At 38.3% G+C, this 18322-nt stretch overlaps 1 protein-coding gene across 1 annotated transcript in view; it reads right to left on the minus strand.

Moving 5' to 3' along the window:
* The window catches only part of cfap44 (cilia and flagella associated protein 44), a 206854-nt gene that overhangs the window by 15391 nt on the left and 173141 nt on the right, over positions 1–18322 (minus strand). The window lies entirely within an intron of this gene.

The raw sequence follows: 18322 nt of genomic DNA on the forward strand, positions 1-18322 counted from the left end.
TGTCATACAAAGCAACGCCTCCTCACTAAGATGAAAGTTTTTGTATTTTCCTTGCTCAGAGTTGCTCTCAGATCGGCCCCGAATCGCTCTTAAGCTAAGACTGTAAAAGTGTACAAGTTTTTAAGCTAAATTAAGAGTTTTCTGAGAGGATTCTTAGAATCTTTATGAATACAGGCCCTGGACTTTTCTCTCAGTATAAATCAAGTACACTGAAGTGTAATTTTAAGTATATTTCTGAGAAGTGCATAAAATGTAGACTGAAAGTATTTTTTTTATTTTAAGTTTAAAAGAAGTATACTAAGTGTGAAAAACACCAAGCTTACATTAGCTACTGCTACTATTCCCCACCAATTCACAAGCACAAGAGAAAAAGTATTTTGTACTTACATTTAATACCCCTGGAACTCAATGGAAGTTGATTGAAGATGGCATAGTTGGTAGTGTTGTTATAACCAGTCAACTGAACCAACAACCTTTTCACAAAACTGACAAAACCTCGTCAAACTGTCAAAATCCATCAACAAAATCCATCGTGCATGAGCTACTTTCTGACTGACATTCAAACTGAAAGTGGGTGAATATCAAAATACATGATAGAAACATTTTGTTAAACCAATTACAAGTGTTATGTGGACAACACCATTGAAACAATTACTTTTTATTACAACTGTACATGAATAAATAGGCCATTTGGCCCTGGACTAGGGTATTCTATTTGTCCATTCTATTGGCTCTATTCTATTTTGAAGACTTGTGCTGGCTGCACAAGTCTAATTTAAGGCTCTCACAAATAAATAGTATGGGTATATTATATATTTTCTGAGTCATCAGAGTGCCTTGAGTATTGAAGTTGTTGAGTTTTGTGTCCGTGGTGTTCTTTCATGCCACAGGGATAAAAGAAAGCATACAGTTTAGGCGGAAATTGTGAAAATTGCTCCAACAGCATCATGCATATTTAGTAGTTCACACCTGGTGAGACTACGTCCCTGCATACTTAATGAGCCATTCATTCAGGTGTGTCACCTATAGCTAACTTAAATAGGGGAGAGCGGGGCACAACCTAACGCTTTTTGACTTTCTCAGTTTGTGTAAATCTACTTATGGTTCAGAGTATTTATTTTTTTCCCACATTAATTTCCCACATGTCTACTACAATTATGTGTTTTTGTTTTATTAATACAGTATATACTTTTTTCTTGATATACCCCGAAAGAATGGAAGTGAAATGTGACAACATGCCCCATAGGTGGGGTACATTGTAACATGTGCAGGGGCACATTGTAACGTGACCATAAAACAGCTTAAAATGTTATCTGATCTAATAAAAAAAATATACAAAACAAACTAAAATATTTTCTAAATAAAATACAATTAAAAAACTTTTTCATATAAAATAATGGCAATTTTTAATAATTAAATATAAACTCATTTTTGAGTTTTGACTACGAACACATGAAAACACAGCTATACAACATAGTTCAAAACAAATAAATAATTAGTAATTTCTGAACATTGACACTCTTTATTCACCTTTTTCTCACGTTTTCTCAATAAAATTAATAAAAGTATAGAATATAATAGCATATTTCTAATAGGGGCACATTGTAACGCAGTGTTACAACATGCCCCCGCCTGCACAACTGGGATTTAAACCCTGCTAGTGTCTTCTGCTAGTTAGCGAAACATTAAATAACTATCTCAACTGTTAAATAACATCTTGGAGATTAAAATAATATCAGATTTGTCTTATTTTAAATAAACACAAAAAATAGAGATGAAAAATTAACTTAAGTAAGAAATTTACTTTTGCTATGGTTTAATAAATGTGTATGGATATCTTCCAAAAATAAAATAATTTTGGCGGATTTTTTTTTCTATATAGTGTTGATATGGCAACTAGTAAATAAACAAAGTTTCGTCATCCAAGCATGTGCGGAAGTATTTAAAACAAGCGTGTTACAACTAACCCCGCGTTAGGTTGTGCCCCGCGCTCCCCTATACAAGCTTCATAAAAATGATCATTCTAGGAGAAAATTTCAGATGGCATTTAGAGGCTTTTGCATCTGAACTCTTCATATATACACACACACATATATATATATATGCATGCACATACATACTTTATAATCTTTTCAAAACTAGTCAACGTCTTTCAAAACTAAAGTATAAATTTTATCATACGTATTTCAAAGTAAAGGATTCATTAGTTAGTTGATGACTTTATTTTTGACAAAACACATACAGTATATATTCCTCATCTCAGTATAGCAAGAGTTTGCTAAAAGCTGTTCATTCAATACAGCAGTATTTGAAAATCGATCATATTTTGTAAAATTACATTTATATTTGCATTTATGTCAAAACCTAGACACTTTTAAACATCAAAAGGACATTTATTAATATGTATTCGTGTCAAAATGACAAATAAACAGATTTTCCTATTCAATTTTGCATGGAAACGCTTCCAAGACGCTTGCGTGTCGCATGAAAAATAGGCGTCGGTTCTATTTCTAGAATGCACGCGTTTTCCACGCGGCTCGTGCAGCGCCTGAGACGCGCGTCTCACACAGGCAGTGTGCAAACTCTAAACTGTTAACATGGGAGCCGCAATAAAAATGGACACGCCACGCAGCTGAGACGCTTACGCCACGCATCCAGTGTTTCACCAGCCTTATCCAGCGGATGTGGGCGTTTCACAGGTTTGTATGGATCGCCTCACATTTGCGTTTGAATAGCGCGGTCTCCGTAGGCGGAGTCACATTAAAACTTAATTAGCTGAGATGAGAACGACTGACATCTCTCTCTTTACATACATATTATATAAACTGTGAATATTTGTTTTTTATAAAAATTACTTCATTTAAAAGAAGAGCATTCAAGCTTCATGCCTGTGTGTCTGTATGCCTGTTTGACTGAGTATTCGCTGAGTTACAGTTCATTTTCGGACGCGTTTCAGAATTGACTTCACTGACGGAGAGTAGGCAGAACTCGCATCATGTTTATTTTTCTTTATTTAGCGAAAAGCACAACACTTTGTTTTTATTATGAGCATACACAAAAAAAATACACACTAAACAGGATCGATTGATTTATAACACAAGCATATAAGATAAAAAGTAATCTTTTTTTTTTTTTTTGCACTCATACGGAAAAAACGAGCCTATCGCGCCGGCGCGATAGCCGACCCCAGGGGGTTAAAGAAGTCATGTGACCTCTGTGTTTGTCAGACAGATTCAGTACTGGGCTTAAATGAAAGCATAAAAGGTCCCCTTTCCAACGATACCAAGCACCACATTATAGAATATTGACATTATCCCTAGCATGAGCCTAAACCAGATACAGATGTGGCCTTTAAAAATGCGCGTCTCAGAGAGAAGAATGCTGCGAGCACTTCCGAAATTCTGCGGGATCGTGCAGAAGGGGGATTAGATGTTGGACGCAGGAAATAATAAAACCTGTAGATGGCAGTCGAGTTTCATGTGGCCATACTGAGTTGACGAAGTATGACGAATACAATGTTTTCTTTTGCCAGTTACATAAACAGTCACATATTCTTCATAAAAATCTGACTCAAACGCGCATCATTTGTCTTATTTTTTTTTCTGTGTACTTACAGTAGAAGAGACGTGATGTAGGCTATGATAACTGAGTCTTATAACACAATAATTTGCGAAGACCTTTGAAGAGACCGAGATCATTTGCGCATTATCATTATCTAATTTTACATTTAGTTCATTTTTGCATCTTAACGTTTTAAATAGTTTTAACATGGTTGTAATGCGCTTTTCTGCATTACTGTACAGTACTTTTTATATTATCATGTTTCCCTTATAGGCGTCGATTTCGGTGGGGACGGTGGGTATGCACCCACCAGATTTCGTCATGAGTCATTTTGTACCCACCACTTTTAACTTCAGTCCATAATAATTTGACTTTGGGTTCTATTGACCGTTTTCAGTGGTTATGAGGAGCTTAATTAATTTAACCTGAGATGTGCGTTATATCGCCTTTTGATCATTCTTTGTGTTGCCGATTTTTGACACAGTTTCATTATATGTTCATAATAATTTGATTCATAATTATGTCATTTTTTTCTAAAAGTAAAAAAAAACTAAAAGATTTTCTAAAAGCAATATTCTAAAGAGATACAAAGACAGTGTACGCCACCAGATTTCGTCATGAGTCATTTTGTACCCACTACTTTTAACTTCCGTTGACCGTTTTCAGTGGTTATGAGGAGCAATATGAGAGAAATTTTTTTTGTAATCATTGTCTGACACAACAACAAAAAAATTATAATATTCATTTTATTTTAATTTTCGTGTTCGCATTTATGAGGGGAAAAAACAACGTGTCAGTTTACGGTTATGGACGTGAGCGCTCTAAAAGCGGCACTAAAAGACTGCTTTAAAACTTTCACAGAGACCTCAAACAGAACAGCTGCCTTTCTTTAAATTGAATTTCGTTTTGTATTAATTATATCTTAATTTTAATCAGTGTTTCGTGAACCATTTGCCTGGATTTAAGAAGTAAATATAGCAGACAATCACGACATTGGAGGCCCCGGCGATATCTCATAAATGAACCGAAACTCAGCGTGTAATGAACATTCACATTTACAGTGTATTTAGACACATTTAGACGCATTCACAATCATTACTTTTACCGGTTCTTTGTGGCAAGCTTTATGCGCGCGGTCGTGCGCAGTGCGGCTATATTACGTAAACACTCATGATCCATATAAGTAGGCTAATTAAATTAATATAAAGGGGCGATTTGTCCATGAATTACTTAAATGAACAACTAGCCTAGTATACTAGTCGACTAGAAAAAAAAAAAAAAAAAACCTTTTAGTCGAAAGCAGCCCTTATTCCACATATTTTCAAACCAGGCAACATGACATGTGTGTTGAGCGAGCGACCGGAATGAATAGCGGAGCGGAATATTCAGAAATGCGCTCTCCACTCACGAGCTCTGATCGGAACAAACCCGAACCTCACTGTCTGCTGAACTTGCAGAATCATCAAAATATAATATTTTCTAAAGAATAATTTTAAAACTTTATTGGTGGTAGTTGAGAAGAATTCCTCTTTCCATATCTAAATCATTTCGAGTGCAATATAAATGTACATTACTGTTATTCTTATTATATAAGAATAATACGTATTTTTTACAACATTTTTAACATAATAGAGAATATAAGTTTAGCGTGTTGTGTGTATTTCCTAATTATAAGCTTTTGGTGAAATTGCAACAAAACTAAAAGAGTAAAAGTGCATAAAAACATAAAAACATGGCGTCGTCTCAAGAAATATCTGCGTACACACGAAACCACTGAAACCGATTTTAAAACGATGTAGCCTAGTAGGCTATACATACCAGACCAGGCACTGTAATTCTGCCACAGTATACTAAAAACGTAGAAGACTTAAAGCATGCGCATAAACCTTGCGCGCTATACAACAATAATATTAGGCACAGTAGCTTCTTTTTTTCTTTTCTTTTTTTATCAAGAACTTTGTTGAACAATATGAACAACCATAAATGGTCTGGTACAAAATATGAGTCACGATATTCGATAGTTAACGGATGCATAAAGCTTGCCACAAAGAACTGGCAAAAGTAATCATGTGTCAAGTATAGCAAGGAGACATTTTAATTGTTTACTAATAATCTAGTGTTTTATGTGTCAGTCAAAGATGTTGACAATGCTGACTCGTCATCTTCGCAGATATTGTGAACGTGCCTATAGAGAGAAATGCACACTTACATAAGAGAGTTGTCTGTTTCTTTTCGTTTTGAATTGTTTTGTTTAAAAGTGGACATTTCAAGCTTTCTAGATACATTTCTGAGTTTCGGTTCATTTATGAGACGAGCTCAGTTCACGAGCAATGCAAGTTATATCGCGTCGGTGCCTCCATTTCCTGATTAAATAGTCTTAAATGCGTCTTCGTGGACAGAAACCAATATAATCTTCCTGATTTAATCACGTAAAACATAAGTCTAAACACAAGCACCACTCTTCTGAATGATGGTAACCACAAACCTCCAAGAGTTTGTAAACCAATTGTTTGTAAAACATATTTAATACTTACAAATTAAAAAAAAAAAAAAAAAAATGTTTTGCAGTGTATAGGCTAAATAAAACGACATTAAGAAAGTTATTTCCAAAATGTAATTAATTGCACAGTCTTTGTTTTAGCTGCTTGTTTTAGCTGCTAACAATTGCACAGAGTCAAGGAAGTACAACCACCCACCCCCCAGGTCTGCCGATTCAACCCCCAATGCTAATCGATCTCCTCTCAGGGAATCAAAAGAAAACCGGTTTTTCCAGTTTTCACCAGCGTGTGGTTGGGGTTTTAATCCCTTGCAGTTCCTTTGTTTAAATGCTATAAGCAAATCTACATACGCTTTAAGTTATTTCAAATTAATGTTTATAGCTTAATTTGTTGATATCGCGTAACTTAATTTGACATATGTTGATATAACCAACTGACATTGTAGATTCCATTGCATGCCAGGAAGAGGCTTATGCTTTGTTTTAAGTAATGAGCATTTATTATAATATAGCCGCACTCAATCGCACGACCGCACGCATAAAGCTTGCCACAAAGAACCGGTAAAAGTAATGATTATGAATGCGTCTAAATGTGTCTAAATACACTGTAAATGTGAATGTTCATTACACGCTGAGTTTCGGTTCATTTATGAGATATCGCCGGGGCCTCCAATGTCGTGATTGTCTGCTATATTTACTTCTTAAATCTAGGCAATTGGTTCACGAAATATTGATTAAAATTAAGACATAATTAATACAAAACGAAATTCAATTTAAAGAAAGGCAGCTGTTCTGTTTGAGGTCTCTGAAAGTTTTAAAGCAGTCTTTTTGTGCCGCTTTTAGAGCGCTCACGTCCATAACCGTAAACTGACACGTTGTTTTTTCCCTCATAAATGCGAACACGAAAACTAAAATAAAATGAATATTATATATATATTTTTTTGTTTGTGTTAGACAATGATTACAACATTTTTCTCTCATATTGCTCCTCATAACCAAAACGGTCAACGGAAGTTAAAAGTAGTGGGTACAAAATGACTCATGACGAAATCTGGTGGGTACACGTACACTGTCTTTGTATCTCTTTAGAATATTGCTTTTAGAAAAACTTTTATTTTTTTTACTTTTAGAAAAAAATGACATAATTATGAATCAAATTATTATGAACAAGTAATGAAACTGTGTCAAAATTCGACAACACAAAGAATGATCCAAAAGCGATATAACGCACATCTCAGGTTAAATTAATTATAAAAAACAGGGAACATTTTGTAAAAGCAAAACTGAACAAAATGCATAATTAAAATAATTGTATTAGGCTATGTGTTACCGAATATTTAATACCACTTCCCCATAATGTTGTAATTATTTTTTTAAAACAACATCTGTCAAACTGTCAATCAGATACCTCTTATCTGGTCATTTTTATTTTATTTTAGAAGTCATAACTGTTGATCACCCTTTATATGGATTTTGTGAATATGAATATTTAGAATATTTACAAACTGTCGGCAAGACCTCAAGCCAACCCCGGACATTCTGAGACTAACGTGGAAAAATCTTTATGCTTAATGCATTAAGACAGTTTAATTAAAATATTTATTAATAATTTAATGGCAAATCAGATGCGCCCAACGTATGCTACGCGTTGTGCTGCGACATTACCTCACAAGAAATATCTGCCCAAGAACAATCACACAAGAAATATCTGCACGAATTAAGAATCTGGGTAAGTCGCATTATTTAAGCCTTGCATTATAGGATGATTTTGTGTATATATATAAAAAAATACTGCTGGGTTTTTACAGGCAGAGCCACGTGCATTATGCTCACACTAAATTCTCTGTTGCGCTTAGTATAAATGCGCATTGCATGCACAATCATCTTAATAGTTGTACAAAAAAGTTATGCGCTGGCAAGAACGTCACTTTGCTGTTTTACTAAAAAACAATGTTAAATATTCTGCATGCACTCATCTCCTGGAAACCACAGCAATGACAAAGCATATAAAAATTCGTAAACGTTGTCCAATACCCCTTCTTGTCTTAATGAACCTTTTGCATTTACAAATATTTTCAAATGTCTGTATAATACAGTAGCCTACTGTAAATATTTGTGTCTATTACTATTTATAATTTATATTTTATTGTGGATGTTTTCTCACAATCATGACGTAATGTGAAGTAAAATAAAAAATCTAATGTAAAGTTGTTTTTTATGCGCCACCTGGTGGATATTCTGTGAAGCGAAACACATTGAGGGATTTTTTTAAGTAGGCCCCCCCGAAGCACTTGCAGAATTCTGCGAGACTCTACGAGACGAATTGCCGAATGCCGCGGGAGAAAACGCGCGTTTTTAAAGGCCAGATCTGTATACACCAGGGCCCGTATGTATAAAACTTCTAAGAAATGCTCTTAAGAATAGTCTTAAGCTCAGAAAATACTTAGTAAAGAGTAGGACTTTTCTAAGAGTAAGAGACTTTTATAAAGCAGCTAAAAGCAACTTTCAGTAAAGTATAAGACTGATTCTTAAGTGCTTACTGAAGTGGGACTTAAGTGTTGTGAACTAAGGACTACAGTGATGTCAACCCAAAATGGCCCTCAACCACTGAATCAGCCAATAGTGAGCCTGCAAGGGTGAGGTCACTGCAGCATGACACCAATCATTTAAACTAATTATAATAAAATCATTTAATTAAGACACTGAAGCTTTAATATTTAAATTTATTAAAAAAATGCTTTGCAGTGCATTGTGCAAAATTATCACACATTAGTATTTATGCTGTGGAAGCCCTTTTCTATTGATGCGTGTCTCCTCATTTACAGTTGGAGCAATTATGCAAACATGAGTTCCATCAATGGATCCAACAACTCAGGAAAGCCCAAAATACTCAATAAAGTGGCTTTATTTTACTGCGAGATTTGAAGATCAATTGGAAAGTCAAAGAACTGCCATATAGTATTGGCCAAAAGTGAGGCCAAGGAAAATTGACACTCACCCTTTATTCAAATAGTATTAAAAATGTGTTAAAGATTTTGTACGCGTATTGTGTAGTTGTGCTTGGAGTCAATTGTTTATTTGTGATAACACAATGAAACATGTCAAACTGTACAGACATCATTTTTAGCCATGGCTGTCAAACAAATGAACAAGAGAGGACAATGAAATATTAATAACTGACTATGTTGCAGACAATGTATGATTTTTTTCTTCTCCTTTGAGCTTTTTATTTTTTTAAAAAAAACCTGTAGCTGTAGTTTGCCCTTTTTTCAACAATATTATTGATCTTCCTGGATTGACACCATTGTCTGAGAACTGAACTGAGCTGAACAATGGCATCACTGTTTTCTCAGAGCGGCTGTATAATGAACTAAATAGAACTAATGATCTTTTACAATGGAAATGAATCATCATTGAACTAACTTAAGCTGCACAATGACACTATTTTCTTCTAGAGCTGCTGTACAGCCCAAACTAACTTTGTTGCATTATTTTCATGCTATCACTGTAAAGCTGCTTTGAAACAATCTGTACTGTAAAAAGTTACTTGACTTGAAATAATTTTGTCAGATAAATATCTTCACTAAGTTTTATTTTCCTTATATTTTGATGGTTTAAGCAAACTTGTAGGGTCATAAAAAAAACAATAAAAAAAAGTACGCACATCACTTTTAGCCACTAATGTGTTTGGTGTGGTCAGTGCCACAATAGTGCTATTAATAGTCCGGTGGCGTAGTGAAAATACTGTTACCGAGGTGATAAAAGCACCAAATTTTGCATGGTGTTTCCTTAGGGTCTATAGTGTAATTTTGGCCTAGGAGCCCTCGGAAATAAATGTTGTAACATGTCATATTAGAAGTATATCATTATCAATGAAATATGCTTAAAAACACAGAGATTTTCAAGTTCCTGCACAAGATAAAGTATTCAAATGAATCCCAAAGTTAACATTTTGATATGTTTGTTTATGTTTATGAACTTTTACATAACTAAAGCTTCAATCCATGTTAAAGTATTAGCAATATGGTCTTTATTGGCCCTGTAATTGATAATTATGAGTCGTTACAGTTGCATTTGCAAAGAGGTGAGCAGTCTAAACTTGCTTTGCCACATTTGCATGTGGAACAATCCCCCTAACAGCAACATTTGATAAGTGCAAGCTTTGATCTCTGCAAGCTGTGGGGACTTCTGGAAGTGTCATCCAAACTGGTTCCCAAGACCCTGTTTCCTTGGTCCATCCATAGTCCCTTGGAGAAGGAATACCTTGCTGTGAGAGTGTGCTGGTCGCCCAGATTCCAGTCTGATAAACTGCCCGTCTGATGTGCTGCAGTAGAGTATCTTGGGTGGGTGGCAGTTTCTCCATTGTCCTACTCCCATAGCAGAAGAGTTCTTTCCTCTTCTGGACAATGGAGCTAGAAGGACTGGACTTGTCATACAAGATGACAGTCAGTCTCTCAAGCTTTTGGAACTGCCATGAGGCAGCAACTAATTTTTGGAATCGATTTCTGGCAAGGGAAGCAAATACGTACTCGGTTACTAACGTAACCTCTGTTCTCTCTAGAAGAGGGAACGAGTACTGCGTAATACCTTACGCTAGGTGAAAACCTCTTTTCCGCGAGATATTGAAGCCAAAAAATTATCCTTAATTTTGTAATAATGTAAAACGCGTTGCGGCAGCATGCAGACATAGGCGAGACAGCTCGCGCGCCTATTGGCTGCCCTGCGGCAACTGCAGCAGCCTATCGAAAGAGGCCCCTCATGATGTCAGATGAGTGCGCTTCGCGCCCACTGCGTCACGTCCTGCCGAAACGGGCGTGGCTTGGGCCTATAAATATAGCTCAACAGGCTGTGAAATCTGGTTTTTCATCGCCGAAGCGAACCAGAGCGTGTGCATGCACGGCAAAGATACGCAGTACTCGTTCCCTCTTCTAGAGAGAACCGAGGTTACGTTAGTAACCGAGTACGTTCTCTTACGAGAGGTCTCTCGTACTGCGTAATATCTTACGCTAGGGGAACACAGTGTAAAACGCTGTGCGTGCTGAGAGCCAACACCAAAGTCCCAAGGGCAAGTGCCCGGGGCTCATATAGTGCATGATCATCAGGGACTCGCAGAGAGTCCAGGAAAGAGGGGCTGGAACAGCATCATTCCTGTACTAAGTAGCGTCCTGTAAGGAGCAATTATATAGTGTTCCACACAATCAGGGCGAAAACTCGGCCTGGTCTGATAAATATTACAGGTCTTACACACTGCCCATGAAGTTATTTAATCGATCAGCGAGCGGTGCTCGAGCATTTTCAGTATTCTGAGCCGATAGCATCGGGCAGATAGTACTGATTTTAGACCGAAAGCAACTTAGCCTGGGTTAGGGTTAGGGTTAGGGGCGAGAGCCAGAAGAAACGCTGTCTTGAAAGACAAGTGTTTGATATCTATTGATCGGATTGGCTCGAATGGGGCACCTTTCATGACTTCCAAGACCGTAGAAAGGTCCCACATGGGAACTGAGGGAGGTCTGGGAGGATTCAGCCTCTTAGCTCCTCTAAGGAAGTGAATGACCAGATCGTTCCTTCCCAGTGACTGGCCAAGCGTCGGTTTAGTGAACGCTGCTATGGCCGCCACATAGACCTTGAGCGTGGATGGGGTTCTGCCCTTATCCAGTAGCTCCTGCAGGAAGGAGAGAACCTCCGTCACCCCACAGTCTGAGGGTGAAAAGCCACGAGCTGTGCACCAGCTAGTGAACACAGACCAATTTGAGGAGTAGAGCCGTCTAGTAGACGGGGCTCTAGCCTGCGTGATCGTGTTTAACACTTCTACCGGGAGGTTAACGGGTACCCGTTGATGGCCCACGCATGTAGGGACCAAAGCTCTGGGTGAGGATGCCAGATTGAGCCCTTGGCCTGAGAGAGGAGGTCCTTCCTCGTCGGTATTGGCCATGGAGCAGTGCTCGTCAGCTGCATCAGAACCGGGAACCAAACTTGGTTCGTCCAGAACGGAGCCACAAGTAGCACTGAGCATCCGTTTTCCCTGATTCGCTCTAATACCTGAGGTAGGAGCGAGACGGGGGGAAAGGCATTGAGCGGGCAGCGGGGCCAGACATGGGCCAGCGCATCCCTGCTCTTGGAGAAAAACTCATTTCCTGAGACGCGAACAGGTCTACCTTCGCTCTGCCGAATGTCTTCCACAGCAGTTGGACTGTCTGTGGGTGTAGAGACCATTCTGCTGCCGGAACATTGTTCCTGGACAGTCTGTCTGGTCCCACGTTCAGGTGGCCTGGCACGTGCGCTGCTCTCAGCGAGCGCAGATTGTGCTGAGCCCAGACCAGGAGGCGCTCCGCCAACCTGTGGAGGTTCCGTGACCTGATACCTCCCTGGCGATTTATATAGGCTACCACCAACGTGTTGTCCGAACGGACCAGAACGTGGTGTCCTTTTATCTGGGGACAAAAACGCCTCAGCGCGTTGTCGACTGCCATCATTTCCAAGCAGTAGACACCACCTTCACACTCGAGGAAGTCCCCAGGCTTACACCTGACCGGTACCAATCGGTCACACTCCAAGGTTTCAGAGCCGTGATGCATTTCTGATCGACCTTGAGGCGGAATAGACCGGAAGTCCATGCTCGGCGCGGTACTCGCGCTTTTAGCCAGAACTGCAGTGGGCGCATGCGAAGCAGGCCCAACTGGAGTACAGATGACGCTGAGGCCATGAGACCCAGCATTCTCTGAAACTGTCTGAGCGGGACTATAGTGCCGCAGCGGAATGATTCCGTCATGCGCTGAATGTCCAGTCTGCGCTGTGGCAATAGCTGTGCTGTCATTGACAGTGAGTTCAGTTCTGTGCCCAGAAAGGATATTCTCTCTTCTAAGATGAACTCTGTTTTAGCTACAGATTCATCTGCACAGTTATGGCTGTCAAGAGTGACTAGATCTTTAAAATCATACAAGAAAGGGTTGCCCATTCTTTTAATAGTTTCAGACAGGTTGGCTACATGTCTTTGAAATGTCTTCTGTGTGGAAAGACACTGTTCATGATGCTGGAAGTTCTTAGGATTATCTAGGCCTATGTCATTTTCAGGAAGAAATTCCTCTTCAAATTCTTTCAGAAATCTTACCAACTCTGGTCCAGAGATCATCCATCATCTGAAAGCATTTGGGTTTTCTGTGAGACCAACTGCACCACTGCAACCTTTCACAATCTTATTCTCTTTTTCATGAGCTTGGTCGAAAGGTATTGCAGAGAACTTGTTGTATGTCTTTGAGAGAATCCAGTGTGAATGCTTTTCAAACTCATCCTTGATGGTGCTGGGCAAAGACTTCATGTCCCTGATGTGGACAGACACCCATATTGCATAGTTTGCATGGTCCAAGGCAAAAAATAGAGGGATAAGTTCTTCTAAAACTTCTACATATAGAAGGAAGTTCTTCTCTCTGTGAGCTCTGACAAAAATGAGAATGAGGGTTTCATATCTTAGTATTAGATCCCAATACATGAAAGTTGGACTCTTCTTCAGCATGTCATTTCTCCAAGTGATAAAGGTATCTTCATCTTTGGGGCCAGCAATAAGCCTAAAAGCTTCCTGCTGTAGATTGTGAAGTGACAGTAGAGTGACTTGGTCTCCATGACTCGCACCATGCCTAGTTAGGTGTGCTGCTTTCAGAAATGAATCAGCCTTTCCAGAAGATGCTACTTCTGCTTCAGTGAGTGCTGTCGTCCAACCAGAGCACTCTAAGAGGTTGCCAAGTGTATTCCAAGTGTATTCCTTAGTTGGATATTAAGCATAAAAGAACAAACAAATTCTGACCTGCAACACGTCTACAATAGGCAACCAAAATAACTGAAAGTACATCTAGATATGAACTGTCACACACAAATAGGATTTAATGTGATGTGATGCAGCCTAACATAAAACTAATGACCAAACTATGAACTCAGTAGATAGCTATATGAATGACCTAGTTTAACTGAAAAATAAAAGAGAAAACCAAGATCTATTAACATTTAAGCATTTTTGCTGCCTTTTTTAATAATTCCACCTATATTATACAGGGCTTTTTGAGGTTTTTTTTTAGGTATAAGGTGTCATGGCACTCTGTTTTACACTTATAATTTGGAAGATCTACTGGCCTGAGCACAAATTAACAACAGGAAGCTTATTCAGTGATCTTAAAAGGCCATTACCCTGAAAGTTTTACTTGAGAGGGAAAAAAAACAAAAAAAAAAACGTTTTTCATGAATATTGTTTTTTAAGTGATTTGACACTAAATTTCAATATTTCAGCTGGGCTCCTAGGCTGAAATCATTTAGGAGGTCCTAAAGAAGCTTCATGTAAAATTTGGTGCTTTTATCACCTCGGTAACGGTATAATTTAAAGCTACACTGTGTGATTTTTACCCCCATCTAGCGGTGAAATTGTATATGACTACCCAGTGAATATTAGTTTCTGTTCCTCTCAATTCCGAGGGCGTTTTAACTCCTACGGTGGCCGTATTATTCCAAGATTAACATGGCTTCCAGTTATCGACTTCGTCCATGACAATAATAAACAATACGTCTAAAATGAATAAAACTACAGGACAGGTAAACGTCACCCTTGGAATCGGCTATCCCAGCATAATCAGATTAGGCTAATGTTACAATGTGTACAAAGTAAAAGCAATTAAAAATAAAATAACTAAAATTTACAGTGTCCTTTTTTTATATATAGCTTAAAAAATTGCGCCTTTAAAACTATTCATCACCTGTGATCCGTCGCAGCACAGATTTATGTTACAAGGTAAACAATACTTTTTCACCATTGACGCGAGGATGAAGTTATACTAGAGGTCGTTCTGGCATTATGCACAACCATGCTATGGTTAGACAAGCAACTATAAAACTTCGAATTTACACAAATGAATTACAACAGGCTGAATTACCTGTCGAGAAGAAAGCAGGCAACCTCGGCGTCCGTTTTAAAATCTTTTCTCCTCATGAGCTCTTTCCACCTGGGAAAAGTTACTCCAATATTGACTATTGTCTTGCTGATTTGTCTGTCGCGTTGACGTTTTAATTCTCTCTTTCAAATGTGAGTACGCACGCACGCACGCACGCACGCACGCACGCACACACACACACACTATCTTTCAAATCTGCCGGCACTCGCGAGCTCGCGAGTAATCTCCCCCTCGCATTCGTCACGGTGTCACTGAGTGAAAAACGCAAAAGGCGAAGCTTGAATTTACAGGCATGTCCCTCTTTGGCTAATGTAGTTTCAAGATGGAGGGGCAACATAGCGACCAGCATTCGAACCCCTCACCCGTATGTACTTTCAATGGCAGATTATCAACTTAAGAGAATACTTTATTACTTGAAAGAAGTAAATATACATTAATGAGCACATATATTTTTGAAAGAACTAAGTGTTTTTTGCTAAGAATCAACTAAAAAAGTTACACAGTGTAGCTTTAATATGTGCACTACCCAACTGGACTATAAGACCCTGCTTACTGTGGAATGATGAGCTCAAGTCAGTACTGCTGCTTTTTTCCAGTCAGCAACAATGTAATTATTAGTTTCCTTTCATTTCATTGCTATAAAATCAACTCCGTCATCATTTACTGTAACTCCAATACATCATATTTTCATTGAAAAGTGTGTGGCCTCCTCCTCTCTGCTGTCATCTTGTTACTCCTAACTAGGTTAAGAGACCTCTTCAGCTCTCTTAAATAATTTAGGAGCTGAGACCTAGTCTTGACACTTAGGAACCTTTATGAATCACACTTATTCTTAAGTCTAGGAATAAAAGTAAAATGACGTCATTCTTAGATTTTTTACAGACTTGAGACTAAAATTTTACTCTGAGTGGCTTTATACATACGGCCCCAGATTTCAAAAACGGAATTTATCTTAGGAGGTTAGTAACTTCATGAGCTGAAAAAAAGTGATTTCGCTACCACCCCTGCACTGCTATCGTGATTTTTCTAATAATCAAGCGCGTTAGTTCTGGCAGGTCACGTTAGTCAAGCTCGCATCAGCTGAACCTCAGCTGATCCACATCTACCTATAGGAATACGACACCTATCACCGTATACATATATAAGCTCCTTCAGTATTATCAGCAGCTATCGCGTTTCTCAGGAGCAAATTACCCTCCTCCATCCCCAGCTCCTCCTCTCGCCCAGTCAGGATTTGACATTCTGATTCCCCTTGAATCAGAATAATTATCGAATAATGTTGTACTTTAAAATCTTGAATTAAATATATTTGCAAATTTTCATGTTGGTTCTGTTCTGTTTACCCAAGGGGGATTATTGCTGCTCTCCCTGCTCTTATCCATGCTAGGCTGCATGGATGCGCAGGGAGTTCTCGCCCAGAACGGAACCATTCCGCCAATCCAAACTGTATGCTAATTGTCAATCATATTTGAAGGTAGTGGTCCTGACAGAACTAGGGATGTATACCTTGCCAAAAAACAATGATAGCATTTTTCCCCCGATGATACCGATCAACCCCCTTGGCTCATGGACTATACAGTGTATGTCTTTCGGAATTTTGAGAGTAGCCTACAATTCTATTGCGGTTCTGAGCCTGCTGATCAACTATTAGTGAAATCATCACAGATCCATTGATTTTGGTTGGATTTTTATGATTTTTTCTGTGGAATGAGTATACTGTTTGGTGAAAAGAATGACATATTGACTGATGTCATAACTTGGGGGAATAGTTGATTGCCAATGAAGTAAAGATGAAAATATTGGAAAAAAGTGAGAAAACGCCTAATTTTTTTTGCATTAAATTGATACAAAATCATGTAGAAATGTGTTTTAAGAGTTATTTTTTCAGTGGATGTTGTCAGCACATGTGTTCTGTGTATCTGAAATGCATTTATTGACAGCCTACCAAACCCACTGAGGATTTGAGGAAAAAAATCATTTTTCACATTTTTCTGATAAAAAATAAAGGGTGCATACACTAAAATGGCCACTTTTTTTTTTCGCGATATTTCCGGCAGAGCAGACCCTCCAATTATTGGTTCTTAGGGTCAAAGTTAACAGAAAAAACACAAATAAAAAGTATGGCAGACCATATCAGGTTCAACCCATTTTTGAGACTTTGGCTCCCCGACTATCATACCTAGGATATCCAGATCCACCAAAGGAGGGAGAGCATTTTCACATTTAGCTCCAAAACTCTGGAATAGTCTTCCTGATACTGTTCGTTGCTCAGACTCGCTCTCCCAGTTTAAAACTAGATTAAAGACGCATCTCTTCAGCCAGGCATTCATATAATATTTTTAATCTTACAGTTAAATCCGACCTCTAGTTCATAAACGCCAGAGGAGAACTGGCCCCCGACTGAGCCTGGGTTCTCCCAAAGTTTTTTTTTTTTCTCCATTAGGTCACCTGATGGAGTTTTTCGGTTCCTTGCCACTGTTGCCTTTGGCTTGCTCAGTTGGGGATATTTGGGGATATTTAATTTAATTAATCAATCAACGATACTATTGATCAGCATTACCAAATGTGGACGTTCCACTAGAAACAAACATTGATGTATTGTTTTAATTTAATACTGTGAAGCTGCTTTGATACAACCTACGTTGTGAAAAGCTCTATATAAATAAACTTGACTTGACTTGACTTGAGTTAACACGGGTGAATCTGACTGCAGTAGATGTGAAAGATATGAATAAAAATTATGTTAATTCAGCCAGCGCAAATACCTGTATTTTCTTCCTGTTTTCGGTCGAAGTCCACAGTAGTCGATTGTCGAGTTCACGCGCATAGGTTATCACGCGAGTGAACTCGACAATCGACTACTTCGGACTTCGCCCGAAAACAGGAAGAAAATACAGGTATTTGCGCTGGCTGAATTAACATCATTTTTATTCATATCTTTCACATCTACTGCAGTCAGATTCACCCGTGTTAACTCTAAAGGAATCACTCACATGGCTGGGCACTTGTAATGACACATCAAGGATGTTAAGAGGCTAAAAGCAGGTTTAAAACTTGCCCCATTGAAGTCAACAGGGTGCAAATTTTAAAAAGAGGATAACACGGTGTAGGCAACACCGATTTTTGTCGTTGTTCTCTGTACTGACAGCACTCCAAATTTACAAAAAAATGAGCTCAATGTTAAAATTGACCGGAGTTCTCCTTTAATGACATAAGTAAAAATATAATAAATATGTAATATAGTGCTCAGTAAAATCTCCTCTCTAGCTATTTTTTTCTATTCAGTTAATGCTATGGTCATTAAATGGCTTTCCTGAGGTAAATGTAACGTTAT

This window comes from Squalius cephalus (assembly GCF_949319135.1).
Source record: "Squalius cephalus genome assembly, chromosome: 8".
NCBI classification, from domain to species: Eukaryota; Metazoa; Chordata; class Actinopteri; order Cypriniformes; family Leuciscidae; genus Squalius; species Squalius cephalus.